General features: G+C 40.4%; 1 long non-coding RNA gene across 2 annotated transcripts in view; it reads left to right on the top strand.

Annotated features, from left to right (window-relative positions):
• LOC121100714 overlaps positions 1 to 13,230 on the top strand; it is a 255,288-nt gene that overhangs the window by 39,521 nt on the left and 202,537 nt on the right. The gene's annotated exons all lie outside the window — the stretch shown is intronic.

The following is a 13,230-nucleotide window of genomic DNA, read 5'->3' as shown; positions in this document are numbered from 1 at the left end:
AGTGTACATACAGTCTTTATATCTTTTTTTTTTTTTAAAGCTTTTATTTATTTAACAGAGAGAGAGAGAGAGAGAGCACAAGCAGGGGGAGTGGCAGGCAGAGGGAGAGGGAGAAGCAGTCGCCTCTCTGAGCAGGAAGCCTGAGGTGGGGCTTGATCCCAGGACCATGGGATCATGACCTGAGCCCAAGGCAGATGCCTAACCGACTGAGCCACCCAAGTGTCTCTCTTTATGTCTTCTTAAATCTGTGTACCATGGGTGGCTAAGGAATTAGAAATTAATTACCAATGAAATCAGAATAATTAAAACATCTTAGTGACCAACCCAAACCAAAATGGTGTCTAAATTTCAAGTGCTCAAATTCCTTTCATATAAAATTTCACCTACTCCCAGTGTGCAGGTATCATTTACATCTGAGGACAAAGCGAATGAGAGGGGGAGGGAGAGAGAAAGAGGCAGGCAGTGGGTCACCAGGGTTGGGGGTGTGGAGTGAGAGTAATCCAGGGAAAGAATACTAAAAGCTTCCAAATCAGCTAGTCCTTTCTCTTCCCTAACTTGTAATGGATAATGGGGACACCATCCCTTGGGAGAACCCAGGATTTGTTGAAATTTCCAAAGTATTAGCTCTGCCATTGCTCTCGGTCAAGTAAGTTCATCAGAAGAGAGAATTGCAACACCCCTGCAATTGATGGTGGTGCGTAGGGACACTGGACATCCCTGCAGGAACCACCATGCACCAAGTACTCTCTCATGAAGTCTGCAGGCACTAGGCTGCCCATAGGTAAAGCTGGAAGAGGACAGTGTTTGCACAGCACTCAAATCACCTGTCCTGTGGCCTTCCTCACTGATTCCTCACGCTGGTGTGTGTGTGTGTGTGTGTGTGTGTGTGTGTGTGTGTGTGTGCCGTGAGCCCTCCTGTGGGCTGCATGACCTGAGAAGGATCTTCTCTTCTGGTTTCCATGTTTCCTTTTCACTGTTTTATCTTCATTTTTAGCTTCATTGTCCACATTAATGTAAATTACCATTTTTTCAGGCACAATTATCAACTCTTCCCCAAATGTTCTGGTAGTGGCCAGCTCATTGATTGTTAACAACCATGAATGGATTTTAATTTTTCTGTGAGGAGAGGTGTGGTCTTCAGTATTCAGGGAAAGGTGCTTTTTCTCACCAGGGGTGATAAAGATGATGGCTTAATCTTTTTTTTTTTTTTTTTTTTTGCTTCATGCTCTTATAAAATAGAATCAAATCATGCCCAGACAGTTTAATCATACCTCTCATAATGGTGGCTGTAATTCTTTGGGTTCTGTTTTATTAGCAGCATTTAAAAATCTACAGAAACTCAGATTGACATCTCTTTCCAAATAACAATTTTTTTTTTAAATAAAATAAAGGAAAGGAAGAAAGGAAGACAAAGTTAATTGAGTCTGTGACAGAGGCTATTTGGGCAAGGGTGTGTTACTGCCTGCTGCTTGAGAGAGGGCCAGAGAAGCTGCAGAGAGGATGCTGTCCCTGAGCCTGGGCTACTGAGCGCACACCCTTGAGTGAAGTGCTAGTGAGACATCAGGTTGGTTCCAGGGAAGGTATTGAGGTTAGGTCTGCCCTGGGAACTTTCAAGTCTGTTTTTTTTCCTGCTTTGCTCCTGAGACTGCTTGGACCTCAAAGTTATTGGGACCTCCATGGCTGATGTGGTGGGGGGTTTCAGATCTGCTGGGCTCCTCAGTCACCCTTCCCTTTGGCATTTGGATGCGAAAGTAACACAGTTGATCTCCTCCACTGAATTTGCCATCTTTCTCTGAGCTTTCAGGGGGAGGCAGTGATTTTTGGCAATACTAAGGTCTCAGCAGCAAACAGAGGCATCTCTTTGAATTATCTGCAATTTAGTAACATTTACTAAGCCTCTGGCTATGGTGGCAACCATATGGTGTCATGTTCTGGAGCATACAGCGTTTGGTGGCAGCCTACTATCCTCAAGGGGGGCATAGGGATGAGTTTTTAATACAACAAGACCATAATTTTGCCTGTGGGAATGACCATCTGCCAGCATACATTTCCTGGGTGGAAGGAGGGAACAGGATGGTATATAGCAGGCAGTCTTGAGCACTTGTGTTTCCTTGGCTGGTGGACTTAGGATCTGAGTTTGAAAGTTAGGTATCACCCTGTGAACTTCCCAACATATGGATGGCCACTGTGATATATGAGTAAATCTAAGCACCTGATGGCAGAAACTTCTTTGAGTGACTTCCAGAGATTTTTTTGGCAGAAGCTTCTTTGATGGATTTCCAGAGATTTTTTGCATCATTGACATCAAAATCAGATGGAGGGGAACCTTGAACAGCTTGGTAGCAACTGTCCATGTGTGTGTGTGTGTGTGTGTGTGTGTGTGTGTGTGTGTGTGTGAAAAACCTTGGATCTTGATATTGAAAGGATACCCTATAAACTTTCAGGGGCCATGTTTTGGGGGGAAGCCAATAAATACTTAAAGAGACTTATGGTTTATTTTTTACCAAAATATTCCCGAATATCCAGTATAATATGACTGTTTATGCCCCCAACCCAAACTAGACAACCTGGTAACAGAATCTGGGAGGGATTGACAGTAATGATAAAGCAGATGGGTTGGACTAGGAAAGACGACTCAAGTTGTTTCCAAAGCAGACTGTCTGAAAAAAATGTCAAGAGATATTACATATCCCACCATCCTTTATCCTCTCTCTATATGAACTTAGGTCTTATATAACTTGAAAATGATCAGTTCTACTTTTTTTGTCTCCCTTTTTGAGGCTGGAAGAGTATGTATTTTTCCCCAGGTGTCTCCTTTCCCAACTTTGTATATCTAGGCAGAGCCTGAAAATCTAAAAAATTATCTGAGCATGAAGTGTGTGTGTGTGTATGTGCAAGTACATATAATATGTGAATAAAGTACTAGTTTAGGAGGAGATACAGGAAGTGCATGTTAGGAATTCCAGTGTCCCGTGTCCTTCATTGGTTCAAGTATGAGAGAACAAGGAGAAAGAGGTATGAAGTAGATACCTCCATAACAAGTCATTGATCATTAGATGAAAACCCATACAAAATCAAGAATTAGCCTGAGAGATTGGCATATCACACTGTCCATTGACAAACTCTAAGGCTAGATAGATGTTTCATTCAAGGAAGAGAAAACAATGACACGGAGCACATGAAAAGAAGTGTGTGGAGCCAAGGAAGGGAGACACGACTTGGACAACTCAGAGAAAAGCATACCTTTAATATCATCTCCCACAGAACTTGGAAGAAAATTTCATAAGGCTTCTTGACATTCTTGAAATAGTTCAAGAGGACTTGACCTCTATGAATCAGGAGAGAAAGCCAGAAGTGAAAAAGAGCTGCAGTGAAAAGGCAGCTGGATAAGATAAAAAGGCAGCTGGATGAATCGAGAGAGGATTGCTCACAGCTGGAATGCCTTTGCAGAATTCACAATTACATTGAAAGCAGCAAGAGCAGAATTGAGGTGGAAAAAAAAAGCTGAATTAAAGTGTCCCACAGTCTTTTGTAAAGGGAATATATACTATGAAATTAACAATAATCCAGATTTTAAAGTCCATATGATATTAATAAAAAAACCCTGAAAGAATGGAAGAAAGAATGTAGTTCATTTCTTATCTCAAATAGAGGTGACTGAAAAAAATACAAAATTCTCTTGGTTCTGACAGAGAAATGTAGGCAAAAGAATTATTAGGTATTAGATTATTTAGTGCAATAAAAAACAAACTAATTTCTAGAACTCGAGCATACAAATCAAAACCAACTGAACATAGGACAGAAGAAAAAAAAGAATCAAGATAGTAAAAGACTTAAAACTAAATTAACATTAGAAAGCATAGAATACTGTGATAAAAATAACAACCAGCTAAGTTGCAAATAATAAATATAAATTGGATAAAATATCCTCATTAAAAGAAGTAGAGTTTCATACTGAGTCAGAAAACAGAATCCAACCTTATGCTATTAAAAAGCAGTAGACCTAAAACAAAGTGAAGCAAATGCTTAAATGTAAAAGGATAAGTGTAGGGATATTAGATAATTGAACAAATTAAAAGCAGGTGATAATGTAATATGATAAGATAGAATTTAAGGAGCCAATTAAATGAGATTAAATAAGATTATGGGGCCTTCTATGTTAATAAAACAAATTATTGTCAAAAATATATAGCTGTCATGAACTCTTATGAACCAAATAATATTGCTTCAAAATATACAAAGCAAATAATATTAGAAATAATGTAGAAAGATAATCTGAACAGTATCACTAATATATATATCAGAGTATATATATATCTATATCAGAGTATATATATATTCTTTTTAAGTAGCCATAAAAATATTATTAAAATCATCTCAAATAGATCCTAAAGTAAATACATTTTATAAAGACTAAAAATTAATAGAACAGTATCTCCGACCAGTAACAGACATTATAAAACACTTTCCTAAATATCTTTGAGGCCAAGTAGAAATAAAAACTTCAAGTAAATATAGAATAAATAAGCATTGTCTCAGAGTCTCATTTTTTTTCTTAATTAGAATGTTCGACTTCAGGATATTGTGGAATCTTTTTCTCTTAATGAATATCATTAAGAAAATGCTAGAACAGTGATGTTCTTAGAATGGTTTAAATAAGTCTAAATAAATGTTTAAATGGTTTAAGTATTCTTATATGCAGGGATCTCCTGAAATTTCTAAAAATATCTTCTAATTTTCCTAGAATGCCCCACCCCATTAAGAAAATTACTTCTTTCAATGCAGAAATAAAATAAAACAGACAAAAGTCAATCTTCCAAATAAACAAAAGCAAAAAACAAAACAGTGAAACAAAACAAATCAAAACAAAATCCAACTAAACAAAAACCAACCTTGAAAACATACTGAAACACAACACACTATCACCACCACCACCACTACTGTATCCTGAGATCAAGAACTATTTCTTTAAAAAGATTTATTTATTTATTTGAGAGAGAGAAAGAGAGAGTGTGTGCTCTGGGGGTGGGGTGGGGCGGGTGGTGGGGGGAAGGGACAGAGGGAGAGGAAGAGAAGCAGACTCCCTGCTGAGCTGGGGAACTCATCTCGGGCTTGATCCCATGAGCTCAAAATCGTGGCCCCAGCTGAAACCAATAGTCTGATGCTTAACCAGCTGAGCCACCCAGCTGCCCCGTGACGATGAACTTTCTGAAGTGCACATCCTTTCATGTCTCAAGTTTGTGTGGTGCCAACAGCCCCTGATTGTTTCTTATTTGCATTACTTGCCTGGCCTTATACATTTGAATTTGCCATCCTTGATAAAGGCGAAGAGTTTAAAAAGAGATTCTTATTATCTTCGTTTGGGGTAAAAGCTAATATATGGGAGTTTGCACTCAAGGAATCCGCTGGGGGCAGGGCTGGAGCTGTCTCCTCCGTGGGCAATATGTTCGGGCGCAGCCAGCTTTGTATCCGCGGCAGAGAGGCTGTGCCTAAGTTCTAAGGAAGTGGGGCTGTTCAGTCTTGATTGGGAGGTGAGCCAACTACATCTTCCTAAAGCAAAATGGAGAAATGGAAGGAAGATTACTCAGTAATGGGTTATAGATTTATGAGGATGGTTTAGTATTCCCTGTAGGCACTGGTATTCTGAGGTTTCTAAATATATCTTTTAGGTAGTTTTAGTTCCTAGGTATGCTTGGATTCTTTCATTTATATTTGCCTCATTTAAAAAAGGATTTGAGGCGGTTGCTACCAAAGGGTGGAGAACAGTCTGCCCCAGAAATAAGCAAAAGAGAAGTTTAATAATAATTAAAAGAGACATTTAATAATAATAATAATTTTATTTTAATAATAAGACTGACTAGAATCCAGTTTGCTTTTTGTTAGCACCTGTACCAGTAATTCTAAACGATATCAGTGACAAAATATTCCTCCACGCCAAGATGGATGACTCTATCATTTACTTTAAATACAAACAGTATTTGTATCTATTTAAAATAAGTGTTTGTTTCAAATCATGCTTCAAAATTGTGTATCATTTCCTGTAAATTGTAATATAGTTAGTGTCAATGCTTGATTTGTAATACAGATTTGTTTTCAGTGCAAAACATGTGTGCTATGCCTGTAAAATAATGGGTCACATTCCTATAGGACTCAATCCATGAGTTGATTGGATAAATTACCTGGGTAAGCTGCTTTTCTCTTCAGACTATTCATCAGCCATTACCAATAGCCTAGCCCTAGTTGCTCAGTTTAAGTCAGAGGAACTAGAAAAAAATAGAATTCTTGGTATATGCTAGTGTTTCAAGCCTGCACTTTAAAAAAGACAGGAAACAGCACCCAAATTTACGTTTTTTTGAAAAGTTGCCATGTATATATAGTGACAAATAGAGCCAACATTCTACCATGTGTAGACTTGGTAAAGTATTGGTTGAATGATTTTTCTTCCTAAAATGGTACATACCTGTAATTTATCATCTGTATGGATTTAGTCCCCTTTAAATAGCCCTCGAGCCAAGTCCACGCATGTTCTCATTAGTTCTCCTTCATCAGATCGGGATTTTTATCTTCCCTTGAGGTAAGCTAATGTCACCTTTTGTTAATACAGCACAGTTGGCCCGGGGTTAAGGGGACCAACCCCTGAGCATTTGAAAATCCATGTATAACTTTTGACTCCCCCAAAACTTAACTATTAATAGTCTAATGTTGACAAGAAGTCTCACCCATAATATGAACAGTCAACTAACACATATTTTATATGTTACATGTATCATAGACTATATTCATACAATAGAGTAAGCTAGAGAAAAGAAAATGTTATTAAGAAAATCATAAAGAAGATGGGACGTCTGAGTGGCTCAGTCAGTTATGCGTCTGCCTTTGGCTCAGGTCATGATCCCAGGGTGCTGGTATTGGGCTCCATGTCGGGCCCCTGGCTCAGTGAGGAGCCTGCTTCTCCCTCTCCCTCTGATGCTCCCCCTGCTTGTGCTCTCTCTCTCTCTGTCAAATAAATAAGTAAGGTCTTAAAAAGAAAGGAAAAAAACTCATGGAAGAGATACATTGACATTACTGTACTGTCCTTATTTAAAAAAAAACAAAAAATTTTGTGTAAGTGACCCTCTGAAGTTCAAACCCGTGCTGTTCAGGGGTCAACTGTATTTGGCAGGTGTTTCATTTATGCTCTCTCTTTCATGAGGGAATGGTGAAGACTACAAACTGAAAGCTTTTTCACTCTTCGGTGTCTTGTTTTCAAGAGTTAGGAAGCTAGGAAGGCAGGATGATTGTAGAGAGCAAAATGGAGTCTCTCACGTCAATCCGGGCCTGTGTCAGGCAATGATGTGAGCAGTTAAGGTACCGCGGCTAGGAGATGTCACCGGACCCATGTCAGCTGATGCCCCAGAACTGATAACCAGAACCGAAGGAGGTCTGCAGGGACCCAAAACCGGTGAAATCCCTTTAATGAGGGAGCATTTTGGCAGCAGATTATGAGACTATTCAGATCTGACCCTGGATGTCCGACCACTTAAAAAAGACAACTGCCGCTGAAGGTTCTGCCCAATGGATCCCGGAACAGAACCAAGAGCCTTCGCTGCTGTAACTGAAGAAGCAGTCTGTGCCGAGAGCTGACCCGACCAGACGGAGGCCTCATGTCAGCTGCACGCCCACAGACTGACGTCACATTTGGTTCATTCACTTCCTGCGCCCTTCCGTTAGCTTGTTTGTTGTGTAGCTTGTCTTCTGTCCTGCTCTGTGTGTCGTGTAAGAAGCCAAGTTTAATCACATGGTGAACTGTCACTGAGTTTCGAATCCTGAACCTACTTTATCATTGTGATTTAACTTTGCTTTATGATTGAATAAAGCTGACATTGTGGGAAGACACAACTTCCATGCGCACCTTGGTGGCATGCTCATGACGATGGTGTAGTCTCAGGTTTAGGACTGAAGGTGTTGCCCCCACCAGTTATAGAAGCTGAAGAGAGGTTTATTCCTTTGCTGTCAATTCAGTGTCCTTCTTGTGAGTTGGTCTGTTCCCATCGGGCAATGAAAGAGACCAGGAAAAAACAGAAATCAGTTCAGAGCGCTCAAGGATCCTTTGTGTGGTGTTATTCAAGCTCTTGTTGGAAGGAAGAGTGAAATTGCTTGCTTTGCTCAGACTCACAGAGCGAGGATGGTGTGGCCCACAGTCACTCCAGCACTGAGGGAAAGCAGGCTGTGCCAGTCCTCGTCGCTGTGGCCCGTCAGTCACCCTGATCACGCACGCCACAGGGAGGGCTTGACGTCTGAGCCCAGTTGTTTCTGGGTAACCTGTACAGATTGTTCACAAGGGCTTTGGAAGTGTTCAAACAGAAGTGCGGTGAGGAGAGTGATTCATCTGAGAAAGGAAACAGAGGAGCCACTAAGAAGCAGCCATTTTATAGCTTACAGAGGATTAAACTTAAACAAGTTTTGGAAGGACCACAAAAGACTGGCATTGGAATATAGAAATTGCTGATTCTCAGAAGGAGAAAGAGGTCTGAAGGTTTGTAAACACCTCTTTAGGGTGTAATTATGAATGTGACTTGGTGTATCTAATATATTCTTGTAGATATATTCAAATCCATAATAAATTTTCATTGGTCACCTCTCTTTTCTTAATGTTCATGTCACAGCCCTTGAAAAATTAGTTCCCTAGTGTTGTCAGACAACCAAATCCTCAAGCAAGTGGCACAGAAAGGGTTATATTGAAACTATTTAACAACTGGCAGCCCAGGCGCCAGTCAGTCCAAACAGAGTCCTGATGCATCAGTACAGATGTGTGCACATGGCCCTGGTGGTCATGAGGTCTGGGCTGACCGTGGACACTTTAGAAGGTCTTTGTTAGTTCGTCCGCTGCAAGAGGAAACACGTACGCTCACGTGTGCCTGCTCGCACTCCCCCTTCCCCACCAACATGCTGTCAGAAGTGAGATTTATCAGAATCAGATTAAGGGTCAAACCAAGGCAGTGATCCAAAAAAAGGCACCAAAAGATCCCTGGAATAAAAGCGAAATACTGTACCACTTAACTCAGGGCTCTGTACATGAGCAAAGTTTAAATTCATTCCCTTTATTAAGATAAACAGTACCCTTAAGTCAAAGCATAAGGCCCTGATCTATTTCTATTGAGAACTTGTGGATGGTGCGAGAGTCACGGTGCAAAGGCACATGGCACCCCCAGCTCTGTTACCTGCCAGTTGATCATTGCCGGAAGTCTAGATCCAGTTCTGTGAGAAACTGGAAGTGGAGAAACCAGGGTGTATTGCTCTGTACCAGCTTTGGTAACGATGGCCACGGAAGTCAGAGACTCCCAATAGTTGTTACCAGTATACTGAGATGTCACAAATGGCCACGTGTGTGCTGCAAGATATTGTTACCGCCAGCCTGAAGGTGGTGGGGCAGGACCTGCAGGGACAGGACCTTCTGAGCCCTCATCTGGGGCTCCTGGGAGGCAGTGCAAGGGGAGCAGAGTCTCATGGTTGCCCTGTGGTCTCATTGTGGGGCCAGCATGATAAACAACACACAGCACTCATGGGTCTAGATTGATGTGCTGTGTGAGAGCGGAGTCCTACCACCCAGTGACCTTCTTTAGCAGCCAGCTGCTGAGTATACTCAGTGTGGACAACCGCCTACGGAATTGCTGGAGAATTTGTGTTTCTGATGCCCAAGACATAGGTGGTTGGATGTAGGGGAGATGCAGAGGTTGGATAAGTTTCCTTGTGGGCTTAGCTCCAGGTCCTGGCTCAGCATTAGTTTAAGTATATGTATTAGTTTTCTATTGCTGCTGTAACACATTGCCACAAACTTAGTGGCTTAAACAATAGCACAGATTTATTTACTTAAGAAGGAATATAAATGTTTTATTATACTCATCCTTGAGCAAAAAATATCTTTACATTTATTTAAATCCTGTTTTGTGTCACTTAGTGGACTTTGTTTCTTTAGATTTCTTTCTTTCTTTTTAACAGCTTATTAAAGGATTTGTTGCATACCATAAAAGTCACCTGTTTCGGTATACAAATCAATGGTGCTTTGTAAATTAATAAAATTATGCAACTATTACTACAATCCAGTTTTAGAACATTTCCATCACTTCGGAAAGATCTGTCTGACCATTTGGGCTCTTTCCCTGTCTCAGTCCAGTCCCAGGTGTCCACGAATCTACCTTCTCTTTATGGATTGTCATCAAAATAGAAGCATACAATATAATCACACCGATTTATTATCTTACAGTTCTAGAGGTGAGAAGTCGGAGATGGCTTTCACTGGACCAAAATCAAGATGCTGGCAGGGTCGTATTCCTTGTGGAGGCTCTGGGGGAAACCTGTTTCTTGATCTTTTCCAGCTTCTCGAGGCCCTTGCCTTCCTTTGCTCATGACCCCTTCCTTCATATTCAAAGCCAACAGCACGGCATCTTCAAATCTCTGTCTGACTCTACCCTTGGTTTCTGTTGTCACGTCTTCTCTGACTCCAACTTTCCTGCCTCCTACTTTTCCTTGTAAGGACCCTGGGGACTACATTGAGTTCACATGCATAACCAGGATCATCCTTCCAGCTGAAGACCCTTAATTTTAATCACATTCACAAGCTCCCTTTGTCATGTGAAGTAACGTAGTCATAGGCTCTAGGTAGTACAACACAGACATGTTCAGGGATTTGTTATTCAGCCTACCACACAGATGATGGCTACCTTGTCTGTTCTGCAGCTGTTTGGCCTTGAAGGATGACATTCATGCCCTCCAAGTTAGAGTGTTATCATTATTTTTGGAATACTTGATGTGAAAATTTCATTGGATTAAAAATCCATTCCCATCATTAAATACATTTCAGTATTATATTGCCAGTGAAAAGAAAGAAGAGTGGTTAGATTTTTTTAAGTGTAGTCTTCACTGTTGTGAATTTTTCAAGGGTGATAAAAATGGGTTTAAAATTTACATTACAATTATGTGAACAAAGTTTCTCCCTTACAACTCATGAATTTGAAGGGTTATCATTGAAAATTCTTTTTTTAAAGATTTTATTTATTTATTTTTGAGAGAGAGAGAGAGAAGAGAGAGCCCATGAGTGAGAGGAGGGGCAGAGGGAGAAGCAGGCTCCCCACTGAGCAGGGAGCCTAATGTGGGACTCGAAGGCAGACAGTTAACTGACTGAGCCACCCAGGCATATGAAAATTCTTGATTAGGAGCTGTGTGTAGCCATTTCAGTCTTAGAATCTGATATAAGAAGGTTAGTTTGCTACCTTCATGGACATAAGCTCAAGGTTCTCATTAAAATATGTCAAAAAATGTTGGGGGAAGTTTAATTCAAGTTCAGTACTTAATCTCTTCCCTAGTATTTTATATCTTCTTTTTATCATGATTATATATATATAACAAAGAAAATATAATGAGGTATTTATTTACGCCATGTTCCAAGGAGTTATGCCTAAATCTCCCCCAGATTACCTCAGCATACCATACAAATATTCTCATTTTCTATGGGTGGATAGTGTAAAAAAAGTTGGGAGAATGATTGTGAGTGACCTGATCCTTTGCGATTGTGTGGGACCAGCTCAAAACAGTTAAAAAGGAAAAATTACAGAACAATAGGCAATTCCAATACAAGATCAATTGTAATGTTTAGAACACACAATAAATCCCTTAATTTGGCCATAGAGACCTACATAGCTTTTATTCACAGAATTTCAGCCATTCCCCATCCTTACTAGGATGCGTTGAACAAATTCTTACAGGCTGTCATTTGAAGGAGTGCCTAACTATTAGCCTTCTGTGGGTGTCCCATATCTGAGTCTTTACAAGTCAGTGTTGGAAGTTCCCTGAGATTCATCTTGGTTATAAAAGAAATCGACAAGTTCCAAAGAAGCTGACTCAAAGTGTCTGAAGAAATAAATATTTTAGTAAGGATTGCATGGATACATTTATTTTTATTAAGAAAACCAGCTGAAATAGTCCATACACCCACGTCCTGTAAGGGTGACCCCCATTTCTAACACTCACGGGCATGGAAGCAGGGAAGAGAGTGCTGCGCAGGGAACCCCATGAGGGAGAGTCCAAGAGCTAGTGTGGGCGGCCGGTGGGGAGAAGTTGTAGGGAGGGAGTCACGTGGTCTGGCCTCCCTCTGCTTTAGTCACCTGTCCTCACGTGGCCTCTTCTCTGCCCTGCGTCTCTCCTCCAGCCCTGTCATTCCCCCACCTCCAGAATATGGAAACTGGGGCACCACACACAGCTTTTGTTCCCACCCTACCTTGCAGCATAAAAAGGCAAACTCCAGATAGTTCTTCCTTGCTTGGAGCTGACGCTACTTTGTTCTAGTTTTCAGTTCCTTTTCTTTACTGCCTGGTCTTACCGTCTATCCCCCTGCCCTGGTCGATGGTTCTGAGGACGGGTACAGTTCTCTCATTCCCCAGAGACTCAGAAGGGCAGATCCCCAAGGGGCGACGTTTCAGTACTTGATTTATAGTAAGCGCTTAACAAACTCCGCACTGAGTGGATGGGTAAATGAAGAGATGTGTTTTCTGAAACCGATTAGGTTACATACTAAATCTGGAGAGAAGGTGAACAGAAACAGAAATTTACTGAAGATGAAATCTTTCTGATTTACCTTTTTTATCTTGTACTTTTAGAACTTCATTGCTTTTATTGAAACAATTATTTATGTCATTGCATACATCTTTATGAGCTACAGGAAAGTATACAGAATAAAATAAAGATTGTGTCCATCGCCTGTCCCAGAAGTAATCACTGCTAACATTAGTGTATATTTGCTAGACTTTTTTCTAGGTACACAGGTACCACCCCGACAGAAATATACCCACACTAATTTTTTTTTTAATTTTACAAAAACTAGGTGCTCTGATCTCATTTGTAAGATGTTTTATAAGATGTAACTCATAGTAATATAACAGTGCATTAAAATGTCTTGTTAATATAGATCCACCACCATCCTTATATTTTTAAAGGAGTTTATATTTACACATATAAAGTAAAACATAAATATTAAAAACAGAAAATAAATTTAACATAAATACATGTGTATATATGTGTATATACATATGTGTATGTACACACACACACACACAAACACACATTTAAAAAACTCATACTTCAAGGTCCCAATCACCGGTCTGTTACTTGACTCACCTGAGGCGTGAGGTTCAGACAGGCTGGGGCATTTCTAGACCTTTCTCCTTTGTGGGCCCTTGAATGAGTTAATTGCCTACC

This window comes from Ursus maritimus, unplaced genomic scaffold (assembly GCF_017311325.1).
Source record: "Ursus maritimus isolate PB19 unplaced genomic scaffold, ASM1731132v1 scaffold_5, whole genome shotgun sequence".
Lineage (NCBI taxonomy): Eukaryota > Metazoa > Chordata > Mammalia > Carnivora > Ursidae > Ursus > Ursus maritimus.
This window is presented reverse-complemented; position numbering and strand designations above follow the sequence as displayed.